We start from the raw sequence: 17725 nt of genomic DNA, 5'->3' as shown, positions 1-17725 counted from the left end.
GTTAAGGACATGGCCCAGGTACGGTAAGTCACGAGCAAAAAACACACATTTGTCCTTCCTCAAGCGAAGACCATTCTGACGCAATACCTGAAATAATGTCCGGAGATTGTGCAAATGTTCTGCTTCTGTCTTTCCTGAGATCACAATATCGTCCAGATAGTTCGCAGCAGTAGGGACCGACGCACAAATAGTTTGTAAATATTGCTGAAATAAAGCAGGGGCGGATGCACACCCGAATGGCAGTCTTTTGAAGCGATACAAGCCAAGATGCGTGTTGACCACTAAGACGCGCTGGGATTCTTCGTCCACAGGTATTTGCAAGTACGCATCTGCTAGGTCCAATTTTGAAAAATATTTTCCCGGGCACAGTTTGTCAAAAAGATCTTCCGGGCGGGGCAAAGGAAAAGTAGCAGTCACTAGTTGTGGATTCACAGTTGCCGTGAAGTCCACGCAAAGTCTCAGTTTTCCGGAAGGTTTTGGCAAAATGACTAAGGGTGAGGCCCAGAGAGAAGCCTGCACACGTTCAATTACACCTTGAGATTCTAATTCGGCTAATGTTTTTGCGACCTCATCACGCAATGCGTGGGGAACATTGCGCGCTCTGAAAAATTTTGGTTGCGCGTCGTCTTTCAGTTCCAAATGCGCTTCATAGTTCTTAGCGCAACCAAGGCCCGGTGCAAAAATGTCTGCAAATTCTTCACAAAGACTAGAAACACTGGCGGAAGGCACAGTCTGATTCACTGATAGGACCTGATTTACAATAGACAAATTAAACAATTGAAACAAATCTAAACCAAACAAGTTCACTGCACTAGAGGAACGAAGAACATAAAATGACACAAGTTTTGTCTGTCCCTTGTATGTGGCAAGAAGGCTGCACTGTCCTAACACAGGTATATGCTGTCCTGAGTAACTAGTTAACGTAACATTTGCGGCACGCAATGGCGGGGCGCCCAGTTGTTTGTACGTGTCGTGATTGAGCAAGGAAACTGCAGCTCCGGTATCGAGCTGGAATGGTATCACTTTTCCTGCAAAGTCTAAGTCCACAAAAAGTTTATTGTCTTGTTGACGACAAGAGCGACTGTCTCGTGCAATTTGAACTGATACAGGTCCAGAAGCACATGCAACTTTACGGGATTTCCGGCGACGTCGACGCACACTTTGGGTGGGACGAACACAGTCACTGTGAGCTAAAATGTCACTGGACGGGTGGGAATGAACGACATGAATGTCCATGGGCGAAGGTCCACGAGCCTGATTGTCCTGGGTTCGATTCCGGCGCGAAGCAAAAGGCCTGGAATTATTGCGAGTGTCTGATCTAAGCTTTTTCTGGCAAACACTTTGTACATGTCCTTTCTTTTGACAGTAAAAGCAAATAGCTTGGCGTGACGGGCAATTTTCACGCGAATGTCTAGTTGCACACCGCGGGCAAGATTTCACTGCATTTGCTTGCTTACGCGGCGCACGTGGTTGCAAGCTAGGCGGCCGCAGCGAAGTCGGGCGCGAGGGCCGCTTAGCGTCCCGTGCAGCGGGCCCGGCGGGCCGATTAATGTGACACACTGCTGGCGAAGTTTCAAATGATTCCTGAGCAAAGTCAAGTGTGTCTTGCCTGTCCAATATGTCTATCACTTGTTGCAGGGAGGGATTAACTAGCTTCAAAATCTGTTCCCTTATGCGAACATCAGAAACGTTCTGTGCAATTGCATCACGCACCATAGTATCTGAATATGGGAGGCCACATTCACAGGCAAACGCGCAGTCTCTAGTAAGTCCTTGCAAAGTTGCTACCCACTCCCTATTAGTCTGACCGGCCGTACGTTTTGTACGAAAAAACGTATACCGTTTTGCAACTACATTAACTGTTTCTTTGAAATAGGCATCTAAAGCAGACAAAATTTCTTCGTAGGACAGAGTTGCTACGTCGCGTCGGGGAAACAATTTCACTATCACACGGTAGGTAGACACACCGACACAAGAAAGCAAAAACGGCTGCCGCTCTTTACCTTGAATTCCATAAGCAGTGAGGTGGAAGTTGAACTGATCGGCCCACTCAGTCCAGCTTTCGGTTGTGGCCTCGAAGGGCCTAAATGGCGGTGCGACAGCGTTGTGTGGCTGCGGTAGCGAAGAAGCGGCTGCCGCCGCATCGGTTTGCAGCGCACGTTGACCCTGGACGAGCTGTCCAAGGGCTTCCAATAACGCCTGCGTCTGCTGATTCTGCAAGCGAAAAAATTCGGACAGTACATCTGGAGAATGCGGCGAAGCCATGACACAAGCAAATTAGAGCAAATATAACACAAAGACTGCAACGTGGGCGCGGCATCCCATCCTCGTCGCCAAAATATTGTTGTGTCGATTCCCTAAGGTCTCGACACAATGAGTGGCTAGGTGCACGCGAAACTAACGCAGACGGGCGTAAATTCTGAAACAGGAGACTGGATGAAAAACTATAAAGAAAAGAACGTATTGGGTAGATTACTTAACTTTTAATGATGTTCTTCTTGTTGAAATACATCTCTTGCATAGTAGTAAGCAATTAGCAATGATACACATGGCGCCTTGCTAGGTAGTAGCGATGGACTAGCTGAAGGCTATTTAATCTGTCTCTCGGCAAATGAGAGGAATACTTGGTAGGTCTAGTCGCAAGCTATGTCGTCCGTACAACTGGGGCGAGGTCAAGTCCGTGTCTTGTGACCTGCCCTGTGGTGGCGCTACGTTTGCGAATACACAGTGGCGACACGCGGGTCCGACATGTACTACAGGACCGCGGCCGATTTAAGTTACCACCTAGCAAGTGTGGTGTCTAGCGGTGACACCACACGCCCCATCCCCGAAAATCATGTTAGTTAAAAACTGAAGAGAGTAACTCAAGCTGTGAGTTAAAACTCAGGCATGCGCTTAAATTAGTCGTTAGCAGAAGTGATCAGCTGTCATATGAAGAAACCTCCGTGGCCTTGGTGTAGGATAAATGAATGCTGAACTGATTAAATTGCTCCAGCCCCCGCACTGAACCACAAACGAAACAGAGACTCAGTGACTACTTCTTACGGGTAAACGACTGACGCCACTGAAAAATTCTGTCTGAAGTACCGTCAACAAAGGCATCAGATCAGCAGGGTCTACTGAAGCACGGGATACAACCCGTCAGCTTTCACCAATGACGTCCTAGGTAGCTCATAGATATTAATGTCTTTACTTTCCAACCATAGATAATAAATCGGTTGTCTGCTGCGGATAAGCGCCATCATTGTACATTTAAAAAACTGAATGTTGTTTTAAAAGAGCTAGATATTCGCAAAATTTCTTTCGTTTGCATTGATTTCAGCAACTGGTATTTTGCAATTCATTCGGTACTTAATTTCATTCTTAGTGAGTTTGAGATAGTTTGAACGAATTGTTTTTTGTTTTATGAGAATTTTTTCTTTTTCGTTTTAGTTTGTAGGTATGAATTTATCTATTCCCATGAACCTGGATGATTTAAAGGAGGCTATGGGCTTAGAAATGATGGCCATGACTCGATTTTTACAAATGTATGTTCCTGTTGCCGGTTAAGTTCGATGTCGTGAGTGCGACGAACATATGCGCCTGACAAGTATGTTCGCTCGCCGTACTCACGACTTATTCGTATAGCGCTGCAGCAAAGATCGGTTGTGGCTGTCCAATAGACGAGGAACATGGATCGAGGAATCTAAGCTCGCGTTGAGCGATATTGTTGGTGTATGAGGTATTCAGTGTGGCTGTGCGTCCATGAATGTCGTGTGAGTGAGCGCACAGATGTAGACTGGTACTCTTTTTGTAGGGAAGTTTGTAGGGAATGTTTAAAGTGCATGGGACCGTTGGGTGGCCGGGTGTAATAGACGAAATCGACGTGTCGCATTTTGGCAAAAGGAAGTACAACAGGGGGAACCGCCTGTAGGATTATGGGTTTGGGGGGCTGTAGTTTCAGGTCAAGATGTGACGAAGTAGTTATTAAAGTAGTTCCCAATCGAAGGAAGGAAGTTTTGGTTACATTACCTGAAAATCATGTTATAGAGGGTTCCGTAGTGATTTGAGATGGTTTTTCTTCATTTAGGGATTTGAGGAATAGGGGTTATCAACATCATGTTGTTAATCACAATACTGAATTCCGATCTTTATCCACCGGTCAACTGAAGTGCAGGATACAAATGTTATGTATGGCTCTATTTTTCGTCTTCCGTAGCACTAGTATCCTATACTTCAATTGATATACGTAGGTCAATTGAAGTACAGAATACGCATGTTATAAATGTCGTTATCTCCTATTCGCTAGTACTACTTTTCTGTTCTTCAAATGGTTCAAATGGCTCTAAGCACTATAGGACTTATCATCTTAGGTCATCAGTCCTTAGTCTTAGAACTACTTAAACCTAACCAAGTATCCCATACTTCATTTGATATATATATATATATATATATATATATATATATATATATATACTCCTGGAAATTGAAATAAGAACACAGTGAATTCATTGTCCCAGGAAGGGGAAACTTTATTGACACATTCCTGGGGTCAGATACATCACATGATCACACTGACAGAACCACAGGCACATAGACACAGGCAACAGAGCATGCACAATGTCGGCACTAGTACAGTGTATATCCACCTTTCGCAGCAATGCAGGCTGCTATTCTCCCATGGAGACGATCGTAGAGCTGCTGGATGTAGTCCTGGGGAACGGCTTGCCATGCCATTTCCACCTGGCGCCTCAGTTGGACCAGCGTTCGTGCTGGACGTGCAGACCGCGTGAGACGACGCTTCATCCAGTCCCAAACATGCTCAATGGGGGACAGATCCGGAGATCTTGCTGGCCAGGGTAGTTGACTTACACCTCCTAGAGCACGTTGGGTGGCACGGGATACATGCGGACGTGCATTGTCCTGTTGGAACAGCAAGTTCCCTTGCCGGTCTAGGAATGGTAGAACGATGGGTTCGATGACGGTTTGGATGTACCGTGCACTATTCAGTGTCCCCTCGACGATCACCAGTGGTGTACGGCCAGTATAGGAGATCGCTCCCCACACCATGATGCCGGGTGTTGGCCCTGTGTGCCTCGGTCGTATGCAGTCCTGATTGTGGCGCTCACCTGCACGGCGCCAAACACGCATACGACCATCATTGGCACCAAGGCAGAAGCGGCTCTCATCGCTGAAGACGACACGTCTCCATTCGTCCCTCCATTCACGCCTGTCGCGACACCACTGGAGGCGGGCTGCACCATGTTGGGGCGTGAGCGGAAGACGGCGTAACGGTGTGCGGGACCGTAGCCCAGCTTCATGGAGACGGTTGCGAATGGTCCTCGCCGATACCCCAGGAGCAACAGTGTCCCTAATTTGCTGGGAAGTGGCGGTGCGGTCCCCTACGGCACTGCGTAGGATCCTACGGTCTTGTCGTGCATCCGTGCGTCACTGCGGTCCGGTCCCAGGTCGACGGGCACGTGCACCTTCCGCCGACCACTGGCGACAACACCGATGTACTGTGGAGACCTCACGCCCCACGTGTTGAGCAATTCGGCGGTACGTCCACCCGGCCTCCCGCATGCCCACTATACGCCCTCGCTCAAAGTCCGTCAACTGCACATACGGTTCACGTCCACGCTGTCGCGGCATGCTACCAGTGTTAAAGACTGCGATGGAGCTCCGTATGCCACGGCAAACTGGCTGACACTGACGGCGGCGGTGCACAAATGCTGCGCAGCTAGCGCCATTCGACGGCCAACACCGCGGTTCCTGGTGTATCCGCTGTGCCGTGCGTGTGATCATTGCTTGTACAGCCCTCTCGCAGTGTCCGGAGCAAGTATGGTGGGTCTGACACACCGGTGTCAATGTGTTCTTTTTTCCATTTCCAGTAGTGTATATATATATATATATATATATATATATATATATATATATATATATATATATATATGTGTGTGTGTGTGTGTGTGTTTGTGTGTGTGTCAATGGGATACAAATAATATGTACGTAGATCTTTCCGCCGTCGGTAGCACTACTAACTATGTAAGAATAGACTATTTGTGGTAGCGGAGGCGAAAGAATGAAAGAATCAACACATGTACAATTTGTGTCCCGTACTTCAGGTGATCTATATAGTTCAACTTAACAACAGAGTACGAATACTAACGAAAACGAAGAAATCGACGTACGTTACGTTTGTATCCCGTTCTGCAGTTAACCTATACAGCACGACTGAAGTTCGAGGTACAACTCTTATATATGTGACGTGAGGTATTGTATGGTACCGCTACTTCTATCCCATTTTTTCCCATTATTTTCCACAGAAGTACAAGGACACAAACAAGTGATATCCTTAACATTAAGGTCGAAGTATTACTCGCTTGATATATGTTTACAATATTTTTTCTCTCCTGTATTCCCTTGATTCTGAACACTCCTCTCAGCTGTTACGTCTTTGTAATAAATGATCTCTGGCAAATATAGACGTCATTGGGCAAAGCCGACGAGCTGTATCTTGTTCTTCAGTAGATCCGACCAGCATCTTCTGGGAATTATCTCATGACAGTCCAAATGATGAAGCTTATTACTGACCCATTGCTGCCCGCTGTAACACATTATTTCAACCAAGTGTTTTCGCTGAGATTTGGATACAGGGACTAGTTAAGGCCTTACTAAAAAAGACATTTACACAGAAACCTCTGATTTCTGACCTATTTCCATTCGTGGTGTAATGTGTAAGGCGTTAGAACGTACAGGCTATGTCCAGGTAACAAACTACCCAACTACAAACAACATCGCAGGTCAGCGTTTTCCTTCAAAGAGATGCACGCGAGACAGCTTTCATGTGATTCTTACTCTTTAGAAAAGCTTTGGCACTGCTATCTGTGATATTTTATCTTTCCAAAATTAGAAGCCTACATTTCTTGACAAATGTAAGGCAATGGTTTCGCTCATACCTGACATTTCGCCAGCAATGCTTCATATTCGTTATCATAAAATCACAATGGAGGAGGGTACTATCAGGCGTTACCCAGTATTCGGTATTAGGGCCAATATTCTCATCAGCTTTGTGTTCAGTTTTATGCTACTGCAAATACCGCATCTTCGTTGATGGTCTCCAGTTGTACCTAAGTGCAAAAAGCAATAAAAATCTATAGACAATCTCAACACCGACCAGTATGCGCATATAAAATGGGAACAGGATATAGGGTTAAAACTCATCCCTTCCAAAACTCGAGAGGTACTTGTTACCCGTTCTAGGTTCGTTAGTCCGAAATATCGGTAGTCCCTGTCATCTTAAAACAGTAAATGGGAGAAATTTCACATTGTCGCATTCAGCGAAGTGTCTAGGAGTAATAAGAGTTGAAAATCTAAATTGGACTGAGCACGTAACTGCAATGTACTTGAAGTTATTAGCATCTTTTTGTGCCCCACAAAAATATAAGGACTCTTCCTTTATGACCTCGAAATGATTACAGGGATGTTATCCTGCAAGGATTTCTCAGAAATGCTCACAGGCCTCGAACTGCTTATGAATACCTGTGTTCGTTATATCTGTGATGTTCGACTCTTTGATCACATTTCACTGTCATATGCACAGCTGCATGCAGATGGGAGAAGGGGGACAGAGGGGGTGCAACCCAGAGAACCGTTATCCAAGGTGGCAGTGATGACTTCATCCAAGATGGCGGCCGTGATAGCTGATGGCACAAGTACCATTATCCACGAAGGCGGAATTTGGCCGGAAGTTTGAGTATTGGCAGGAAGGTCGGTCAATTGGGCTACCTCCACTTACCTAATGACACCCCCTCCCCCAGAAAATGGCGGGTAGTTCAAATTCCATCAGTACAATGCAACACACCACGCCTACCTCTACTAACCCAAGGAAATGGCGGGAAAATAGGTTATTTGCGGTACCTCCACTAACATAAGTCATCTGACCGCCACCTCATCCTAGGAATTCGCAGGAAAAGGAATAAGATAGCCATAAGTCTTTATTTTGCATGCAGTCTTTATTTAAACAATTAGAGGCAGTACCACAATGAAGTGTGTTCACTATGAGATGCAGAGTCCAACTGACCTAGTACACAGTACCACCACAAGAGGGTTCTGTATACCTTCAGTGATGTAATCGAATATGGTAGTCTGAGGTAGGGAAATATGGCAGGAAAAGGACTCAGCCTGTGCTGGACATATGCCCATATTCAAACAATTAGAGGCATTACCACAGTGAAGAGTGTTCACCATGAGGCTCGGAGTCCAAATGACCTAGTACGTAGTACTGCCCCCAGAAGGCGCTGTCATCCCTGCTCTGATGAGCTTGGGTTCACAATACAGAGTCGCCAGACCTGAAAATACTAGTAATTAATGCAGTACACTAATGTACAGACACGCAAAACAACTCTTAAATTACGGAAATAATGCAGCAAAAAGCATACAGACCTGTAAAATGCACCTAAATCACCGAAATAATGCAGTTCACTGAATAGCAGTCACGAAAACAACTCCCAAACTATCAAAATAACGCATGTAAAACGCTCTGCTGTCATGCTCACTACTCGTAAACTGTCTAAATAAAGCATAGCATAACCTACAAATCTTCTTGCAAAATAAAGCAACAGATACACAATCAATGCGAACACGCACCAGCCATTGCCCCTTGACCACTTAACCGCACAGGATGCTATCGCTCACACTCCCAGAATTCGGGATGCCCCGGCAGCCCCCACGAAGTGATGATGCGACTGTCAGCTGCTGAGGCCATTTGGGTCTCACAAGCACGAGGCGGCATTATCCATATCATATTTGACACCTTAGAAATTCTTCTCGAAATACGTGTTCATATAGCCACCACTGATGGCACGACAGGAAGGGGGAGAAGACCTACTTGCAGAGTTGAAACGTCCCCTTAGAAAAATTATACATGACTATGCTTAAACTGGCACACAATATTTTTATTTAGCGTAACGCAAACTGACTTTCAATAATCCCTACAAAAGAATGGCCCTGACTAACATTAACCTATACCTTTCACAAATCACTTACCTCACAAAAATCTTCGTTACTCGAACTACTGCAAGACAGCGAGCGCCACTACTGCCAGCTAAATAAAAGATTCAAACTACAGAAGGCACTAACTACTGATAGGCATAGTTAGCAAATGAAAGATTTTAATAGAGAACAAACAAATTATTTACCTTAATAGTCATAATATATATAGCAGTTCATGACATCCATTCTTACAAATGTACTGTTTCTGATGGACACACCTCGAGATTATCCATTCTCAAAAATCCGCCATCTCACTTGCCCACATCCACCACTGCTGGCGGCTCACCTCCAACTGCGCAACGCTACGCGGTGTTAACATCCAGCTGCCCAACACTACAATGGCAGACAACAATTCGAACTAGCCACAGACTGCACACAGCACAGCCAGTGATTTTTATACTGAGCGCTACCGTCATAGTATATGGACAATATGTGAGAAGTAGAGACCGTTAGTGTTTGCACATGTGTTGATAATTCAGCAAGGGACTGGTTAACAGCGCTGCTGGTTCTAAGAACAATTCCAAAACTTTGTGCGTGCACAAGTTGTGGTTTATGGACTTGCTATATTGTACTCAAGACTCTTCGATGGTGATTGTGCACCTGCACAGTCGCAACAGATGGCTGCTGGCCGTCTCTACAAGGACTACAGAGGGTCTGCATCTTTGATGGCCCACCAGTACCATTATTTCTACAAGGACTGCAATGGGTCTGCACCTCTGGTGGCCCACCAATACCGTAATCTCTAGCAGGATTACAGTGGTTCTGCTCTTTGATGACCTACCTACCAACATTCTTCAAAACTTCGACTGACTCTGTGGTGGGTTTGCTCTGTTGTGGCCCATTACCTATCTGCATGTCAAGAGTCAGCACTGTCTTTCCGTTGGAAGGACAACAGTAATTCTTCAAGACTGCATGGAAATCCACTACTTCCGTGTGCATTTTCTTTTACTGCTCAGACTTTGAAAAAAAAAACACTGCAATTTTACTGTGATGAATGATCAGAACTGTCTTTATGGACTGTGAGAAAATTTTAGCTTTTGACCAACATTGTATCAATAAGTGTGTGGATTTGATATCTTTGTTATTGTAATTACGAAAAATTTTTTCAAAACTGTATTGGCCACTGCCCAAAACAATTTGTAACATTTTTTGGGGGCAGCATGGGAGATATGTAAGTAGGCTATTGAGGTTTTCTTATTGGTAACGCTACGTAGTGCTCTGTATGAAAATCACTGGCTGTGCTGTGTGCAGTCTGTGGCTAGTTTGCATTGTTGTCTGCCATTGTAGTGTTGGGCAGCTGGATGTTAACAGCGCATAGCGTTGCACAGTTGGAGGTGAGCCGCCAGCAGTGGTGGATGTGGGGAAGTGAGATGGTGGATTTTTGGGAATGGATAATCTCGAGGTGTGTCCATCAGAAACAGTACATTTGTAAGAATGGATGTCATGAACTGCTATATATATTATGACTATTAAGGTAAATACATTGTTTGTTCTCTATTAAAATCTTCCATTTGCTAACTATGCCTATCAGTAGTTAGTGCCTTCCGTAGTTTGAATCTTTTATTTAGCTGGCAGTAGTGGCGCTCGCTGTCTTGCAATAGTTCGAGTAACGAAGATTTTTGTGAGGTAAGTGATTTGTGAAAGGTGTAGGTTAATGTTAGTCAGGGCCATTCTTTTGTAGGGATTATTGAAAGTCAGATTGCGTTGCGCTAAATAAAAATATTGTGTGTCAGTTTAAGCACACTCATGTATAATTTATCTAAGGGGACGTATCAGAGTGACTCACTCTTGCAGACGCTGGAGAAATCTGTTCCATTGCTTCCCAGAATAGCATAGGCTACTTTCTCTTTCTTACGATTAAAATGGGACTTCAAACTGCGCATAAACGGGTACACGTGCTTACCTGTCCGGGGTGACTGATGCATCGCCATGAAATGCGCGTGCATAGCTACACACCATCGCAAGCGCATCTAAAAAGGTTCTCAATGTTATACTGATATCACATGGCTATCTAAAACAAGAACCTAATCGACCTCTCAGAAATTGTATAGTGCACCAGCAAGAGTTAGCGCTCACTTTTGTAGGAGCTTTCGTGATGTCTCAGCTTGTTTGCTTGGAAAATCTTGCCCTAACACAACCTGTTTACGAAAATAGTGCAGTAAAACGTCGAATGCATTCTTCCTCGCGGTCCTAACGTGGCACTCCGTCGCTCACGTGTTACCCTTCCTGCTTTCAACATACGTAATGTTCTCACCGCTATCTAGAAACTCCTGTACCCCAGCACAAAGGATGTCTTGTGAATGAAAGAAGAGAGCTTTATGATTGACTCTTATCGAATTTATCCGCCGAATTACTGATGCCAACGGTATGGAAGAATCGTCTGCCTTTTATCTTCTTTCTGAAGATGAGACTTTCAACGGCAAAAAACTACTTCACACAGATCGCTATATTGCACCGGCCATTAAACCCTGCTAAAGTGGCTTACAGATCGTCAAATATGGAAAGACTCTTACTCAATTACACTGCTCTGTTACTAAGGATGGAAACTTGAATATTAGAGAGTTAAACTGATATCCAACCCAACAATATGTCACCAACTACTGCGTCGATGTAGTAAACATACAATTTCTATTCTGCGACATACAAAATCGCCCCTTTTACATCACTCGTATAGCTATCGACTGCCAGAAACTCGTACGTATACCGCAAAGATGGACTGCACCACATATACTCCTCACTGCACAAGATATTTCCCATGAGGTCAGGCGGTTATCCACTCCCAATGGGTGACCAGAGCACTCTCAGTGGACCGAAGTCACTCTCAGAACTGTTGTACAAAGACTGGATCGGTTCCCCTCGACACAAAGACGTTACGTTTTCTGGTCCCGACCTGCTTGCTTTTGTACACCCATCTCCAGACTCTGGGGCTTACAAGACCACATGTATTTTTACATGATTTGCGAGAACATTATACCAATTACACGAAGCTTCTCGATATCACGCACATAGCAGTATCCTAAGTGAGCGCTCGCGCAACATAATTACACAGATATAGACTGGGAATTATTTCTCTACAAACCCGAGACTTTAGCGAGGTGGAGCGCTCCGTAAACCACTGAGTAACTAGAAACTCAGCCCGTCTCAAAAGACCTGTATGTGAACAAACTTGAAAAAAGAAAAAATAGAGCAATCTGATATTTTCGCTCACGAATACTGATATCGGTGATTTAGCAGATTCCAATTAATCCATACAATTTACAAAGTCAACTGAGGTGTTTCTCATTTCTAGACAACCAGCAAACGTGTCTTCGACCTGCTAGCTGCATACACCACAATCGAACTTCCCTCAGCTAAGTAAAGAAATCAAATGCGTAGACTCAGTCAACATAACAATTTACATGGGATTGGATAATGGCCCAGTGCAAACAAATGTCCATGTTGAATCTCGTCAGGTTTACACTTGATCACGAAAGCTGTCCAGCACATACTAAGTATTAGTTCACTATTCGGGCGTCTGGAGGACTACACAGTTAAGTGAACTACATTCCTGTACTGCAACAACCCTCTCAATTTGGACGGTCCCTCCCGTTAACGGGAAACGTGAATCATTCCCACCACAGGCCACGACTAGACAGAATCAGCCTACAAAATCGGTGACATATATATTTGATCGCTATACTTACAATTAAATGTTAGTATTGTGGTTTCAGTTGAATGACATTGGACAGTGAGGGAAGTATCGGAAAAACATCCTGCTGACGGCTATGGCTCTGGAAATAGAAATATCTGTACAATTCTTATGACTTGACATACACCTCCCTTCGCCGTCACGGTATTCTACTTGAAATCCACACCTTCCTTACGACTGGTCATAGTCATGTATTTTGCACATGCCTGAACCCAAACACATACTTTACAATTCTGATGCTCAAGGCGAACGTATCAATATCCTCTACTACTAACTATAATACTTCGTCAACAATTGATTTCCAGCGACACGAAATAATACTGACCGAAAATCAAGGATGGGTAGACATGTCTAATAAGTTTTCTTGTGAATGGTACGACAGTGTCCTAGAAAGAGGGGCGTAATCGTCTTACAAACAGCGAGGTGTTATAAAATACAATCATATTACCATCACAAACGGTCTTGGTTCTACAGGTGCACACAATTTTCCCTGGTAAAAACTATAACCGCTTTACAAATCGAGGTACGACATCACCTGTGAATAAGGTGGTTTTTGTCCAGACAAATACCATAACATGTAATTTAACGGTGTTCGCTGGAGTATATTGTATCAGATCAACAGTGCGCTTATATGTCGCCGATGGTGCTACCTCGTAACAATGTTACACTATTAAAAAAGTTATTCAGCTAATATATGTGGTATTTGCGACTCCCTCACTCCCACGCCGCTAGATATTCCTCCGGTATATGTAATGGATTCTGTCTCGATGCCATGTCAGAGGTTCGGTGATATATCGACTGGGCTATAGGCAATGCTTGATTGAGAATGATCACAAACGGTGGATGGTGTGCTGATTGAGGTCGTAAGAAACTTACACTAGCTGTTCAGATCTCTAGTGCTACGCTGTCCGCTAGAATTTCTGTCTGGGATTTGGAATCAAGTCCTCCCATTCACGCACATACCTGTGTTGGATCCTATGGAGAAGTCATTTATTGATTAAAGCCACTAGTCAATCATACTTGTGGCACTCTCGTATCTCGAAACGAGTCACCTTTCTTGAAGGTATCTGCTACAGTAAAATTCCACCATCGTATTAGATAACTGTCATGCACCTTGCAGCTGCCGCCATTTCACCAGCTTTACGCATGTGATCGTCCCATTTCAAGTCGGAGCTGCTAGGAGTCGGAGGTCAATATATCTACCACCTTCTGCCCATGTCGAAACAGGCTAAGCTGCATTCTGCGACAGGACTGTGTTTTGACCATTAGATGGAAACGGGAACTGGGAGAAGGACAAGGATTTTTGCTACTGCACTGTGGTGCGCCCCCAAACTATATGCAAGTACTGAAGATAAACATCCATTCACATCTATCTTCCCAAAATGTATCTTCGTTAATATGTACCTTCCAACAGAGAAAAATTAGGAACTATAAAAGCTCCAGTAACTTTATCCGACAGAGAAATCGAGAAGATTTTTACCGCATCTCTCCTCCCTTATGTCGAAAACAAATATTGCATGCTGGAGGCATCGAGCACATGTGACAATCCTATTAAATACACATGCATTGATCAACTGCACAGACCAGTTTAAAGTTTCATCACATGTGCTCTAGGAGGATGACCATATCCCGCAGACTATGCTGTACTTTCAAGAGATGCGGCCTGTGACCCTTTCTCGTTGTTTAAACATTATTTTTTTCTCCTCTAACAGGCTTTGTATACAGCCAAACATTTTATTTTTCTACCACGACTTCGAGGTATGTGTCAGATTCTAAACTTACATTAACACTTTCTGATCCACGACCTCTCGCAGGAAACTAGACGTCGCACGGTGTAAATCATGTTGTTACCGCTGTTACCATAACACAACACTCACACTGTTTGATTTCAATTAAAAGTCAATTAGAACATAAGGAAATTGGAAGAGTTTTGTGGCGTTGTGGGGGGTTTCCAAACTGCAGTCTGAAGGTGATTCACGAGCTCTACATTTGAACTCATCTGTCACAGCGACGGAGTAGCTGATGGCTCTGCATTCCATTTCAACTGATTCCTCATATTGCCGTTCTGTACGCGATCACTGTGCTAGCCACCCCCAGAACGTGTCACCCCTCCACAAATCTCTTGCTCCAACTCAAACAAGCGATGTCAGTCAATCATTGTGTGGTAACCAACAGCATGTGAGTGGACGGATGGCATGGAAAAGACGCCGTCGATGTACTGAAATAATAAGCATTATAGTTGATAGTGTGAACAATTTCAGCAATTTTACAGTAATTTCCACACCAATCAATGATGTGACAGCATGATTCCCAGTTTCAGTATCATGGCTAAACCACCCGTTCTCCAATTTGTGTCATTGCGAATGTAGATAGATGGCTGACCTCTAAGTCTATTCATTGTTAATTCTCGAACACATACATCATCAAAGTATACCAGACAGAGCTCTACGTATTTCTAAAACCTCGATTATAGCGATTAGTTTACGATCTATCTCTATGCTGATGGGAATCTCTGAGCATTCTCGGAGTCTTAAGGTAAAATTAGAGACTGAAAGGCATCCCCTCACACGGCCATTGACCAACCAGACCTGCAGCAACATTGCCAGTTTCATCTGCAACCGACCAGAAGAAGATCGCTATATTCCACGTCTTGTGAATGAATGGAGCCTGCCGAGCCCTCGTCCTTTCTAGTGCACAAGATTTCTCGAGATGCGCCCATTTAGAGGAGATTAGCACTCCTTGTCGATGTATAGTAACAGATTTGAAAGTGTTCTGATGTGAGAAATCCACAACACATGCATATACAGAGATGTACAGAAATCGACGCCTCCAAAGCAGTGTATTTTGGGTAGGTGTTTCCAGCTGTATTTATTTACAAGCAATTTCAGAACACAGAACGAGAGTTTATGGCATGGGTAGAACTGACTTAAAATTGATAGAATTTCGGAAAATGGCGGGGGAATAGGTACAATTTGACCTAATGTACACCGAGGAGGAAGTACTTGCATATCTTCTGGTTGGTTGAGAACAGTTTGTACATTTAAGCAAGTATATGGCAGCAAGAGGAATCCGAGAAAATGTCAACATGGAAGCGAAGGGAAACAGGGAAGCAGTCAATTATTTTTTTCCGTCGAGACAACATATACTTTATGACTGTTGAGGTACCAGTGATATACGTGAGTTGACTACGGTATGGCGCTGTCAGAAAGACAGACAACCACCCACCTCTAAACTTATAATCATGTGCGTTAAATGATAACAGAGATTGGACGGGGTGATTAATTGAGATAAAGCTGTAGCGAGGTACGATTTAATGGTAGACTGATGATGCATTCTAGAAAGTGAAAATTTGCTGCTGGGCAAGTTTTCCACTGTTCTTTCAGGATGCATCAGTCGCGTTACATAGCCCGCTTTCGACACGTACACAGCCACGTGTTCTGAATGATATAAAGCACTGTCTACTTGCGATCGTTGATGGTAAATCTGTCGGTCATCAGAGGACTTCCATCTCATCTGTGATGTAACGTGACAAATTCCTCTAAACGAAGTATGATTTATATGATGTACTTCATCCACCTGTCGCATCTTGGGTGTAAAATCGAGACTTTAGCTTCATAACTAAGATATCTCTAAGTTAGCGATAGGTGTTTGTGAGGCACTGCAATCTCCATGTATACATCTGCCTGACAATGTGCTGTTTACAGAATTAGTGGCGGAATGACTTGTAATTTCCACATGTTGGAGGCTGCTGCTAGGTGTTTATCTGTTTCCTTGTAAGAGATATTCCCCATTACTAACGATCATTTTATACATGGCTTGGCTGATGCAGCCATAGCATAATTTCTGAACTGTCATCGGATGTGAACAGTGGACCCGTTGCAAGCTCAGTTTTGGCTCCTTGATGTCCCTTGGACAGTCTGTTCCTTTCCCCAGGCTAATAATAGGTGCACCGTACACGTGTCCCATATTTGTAGTTTCACAGTTTTTCCTCCAACATTCACTATCTTTTATCCAAACTCAACACCGATTGTGGCTACTTACATCCTTAAATTTACATTATATTAAATGGTGAAATAAACACGACTTCCCTGACGCAGCACTATCGATAACTAAAAATTTAAACAAGAAATCATATGGCTCTGACATTACTCAACACATATTTTTTACTTCTATCCCGCAAAATTAATTCCGACGCATTTGTTTCTAGCTGATCGTGTGGCCGTGCGGTTCTAGGCGCTTCAGTCTGAAACCACGCCACCGCTACGGTCGCAGGTTCGAATCCTGCCTCCGGCATGGATGTCTGTGATGTCCTTAGATTAGTTAGGTTTAAGTAGTTATAAGTTCTAGGGGACTGATGACAACAGGTGGTAAGTGCCATAGTGCTCAGAGCCATTTATTTCTACAGAACTGCGTTTGATTTCTCCTACAACAACACTCCACACACCTCAGGCGCTACACTTCCCTTTCCAGTGACTTAAGGACAGGGATTACACCATCAACCTTCCTCGCTCTTCAAAAAGCCTGCTGCCGTAGCAGACTCACAATACTCGAAAACACATATACGAAAGCAGAATGCCTACTTCATCTACGCAACCCAATGATACATGACACAAAAACAAAAAAAAAAAAAAAAACAAAAAAATAAATAAAACTACAAATACTCTACTAATTCCAGGATCGCAAAGCATATAGTACTTCATGCTGTACTCTATCTTCCTGGTATTCTCTGCGCTAAACACCTCTCTTCACTCTCCCATTCGTCCTTCCTCTCGTTGGTAGCTGAAGCTTAACATTAACGGAATATGTGGTTTCAACAACTTGATATGGCCCTTGATACTTCGTGAGGAACTTCTTCGTTTTCCATTTTTGCGTATAGAGGCTGTGCAGCGTTACCCATTGCCCCACTTTATACTGCGGTTAACTTCGTTTCCGCTTTACTGTGTCTTCCTGCCTTCCCAAAGCCTTTGTATTCTCCTTTGTTTCCAAACATCCCGAATTGTTCTC

Source organism: Schistocerca nitens, chromosome 7 (assembly GCF_023898315.1).
Source record: "Schistocerca nitens isolate TAMUIC-IGC-003100 chromosome 7, iqSchNite1.1, whole genome shotgun sequence".
Lineage (NCBI taxonomy): Eukaryota > Metazoa > Arthropoda > Insecta > Orthoptera > Acrididae > Schistocerca > Schistocerca nitens.
Note: the sequence above shows the minus strand (reverse complement) of the source record.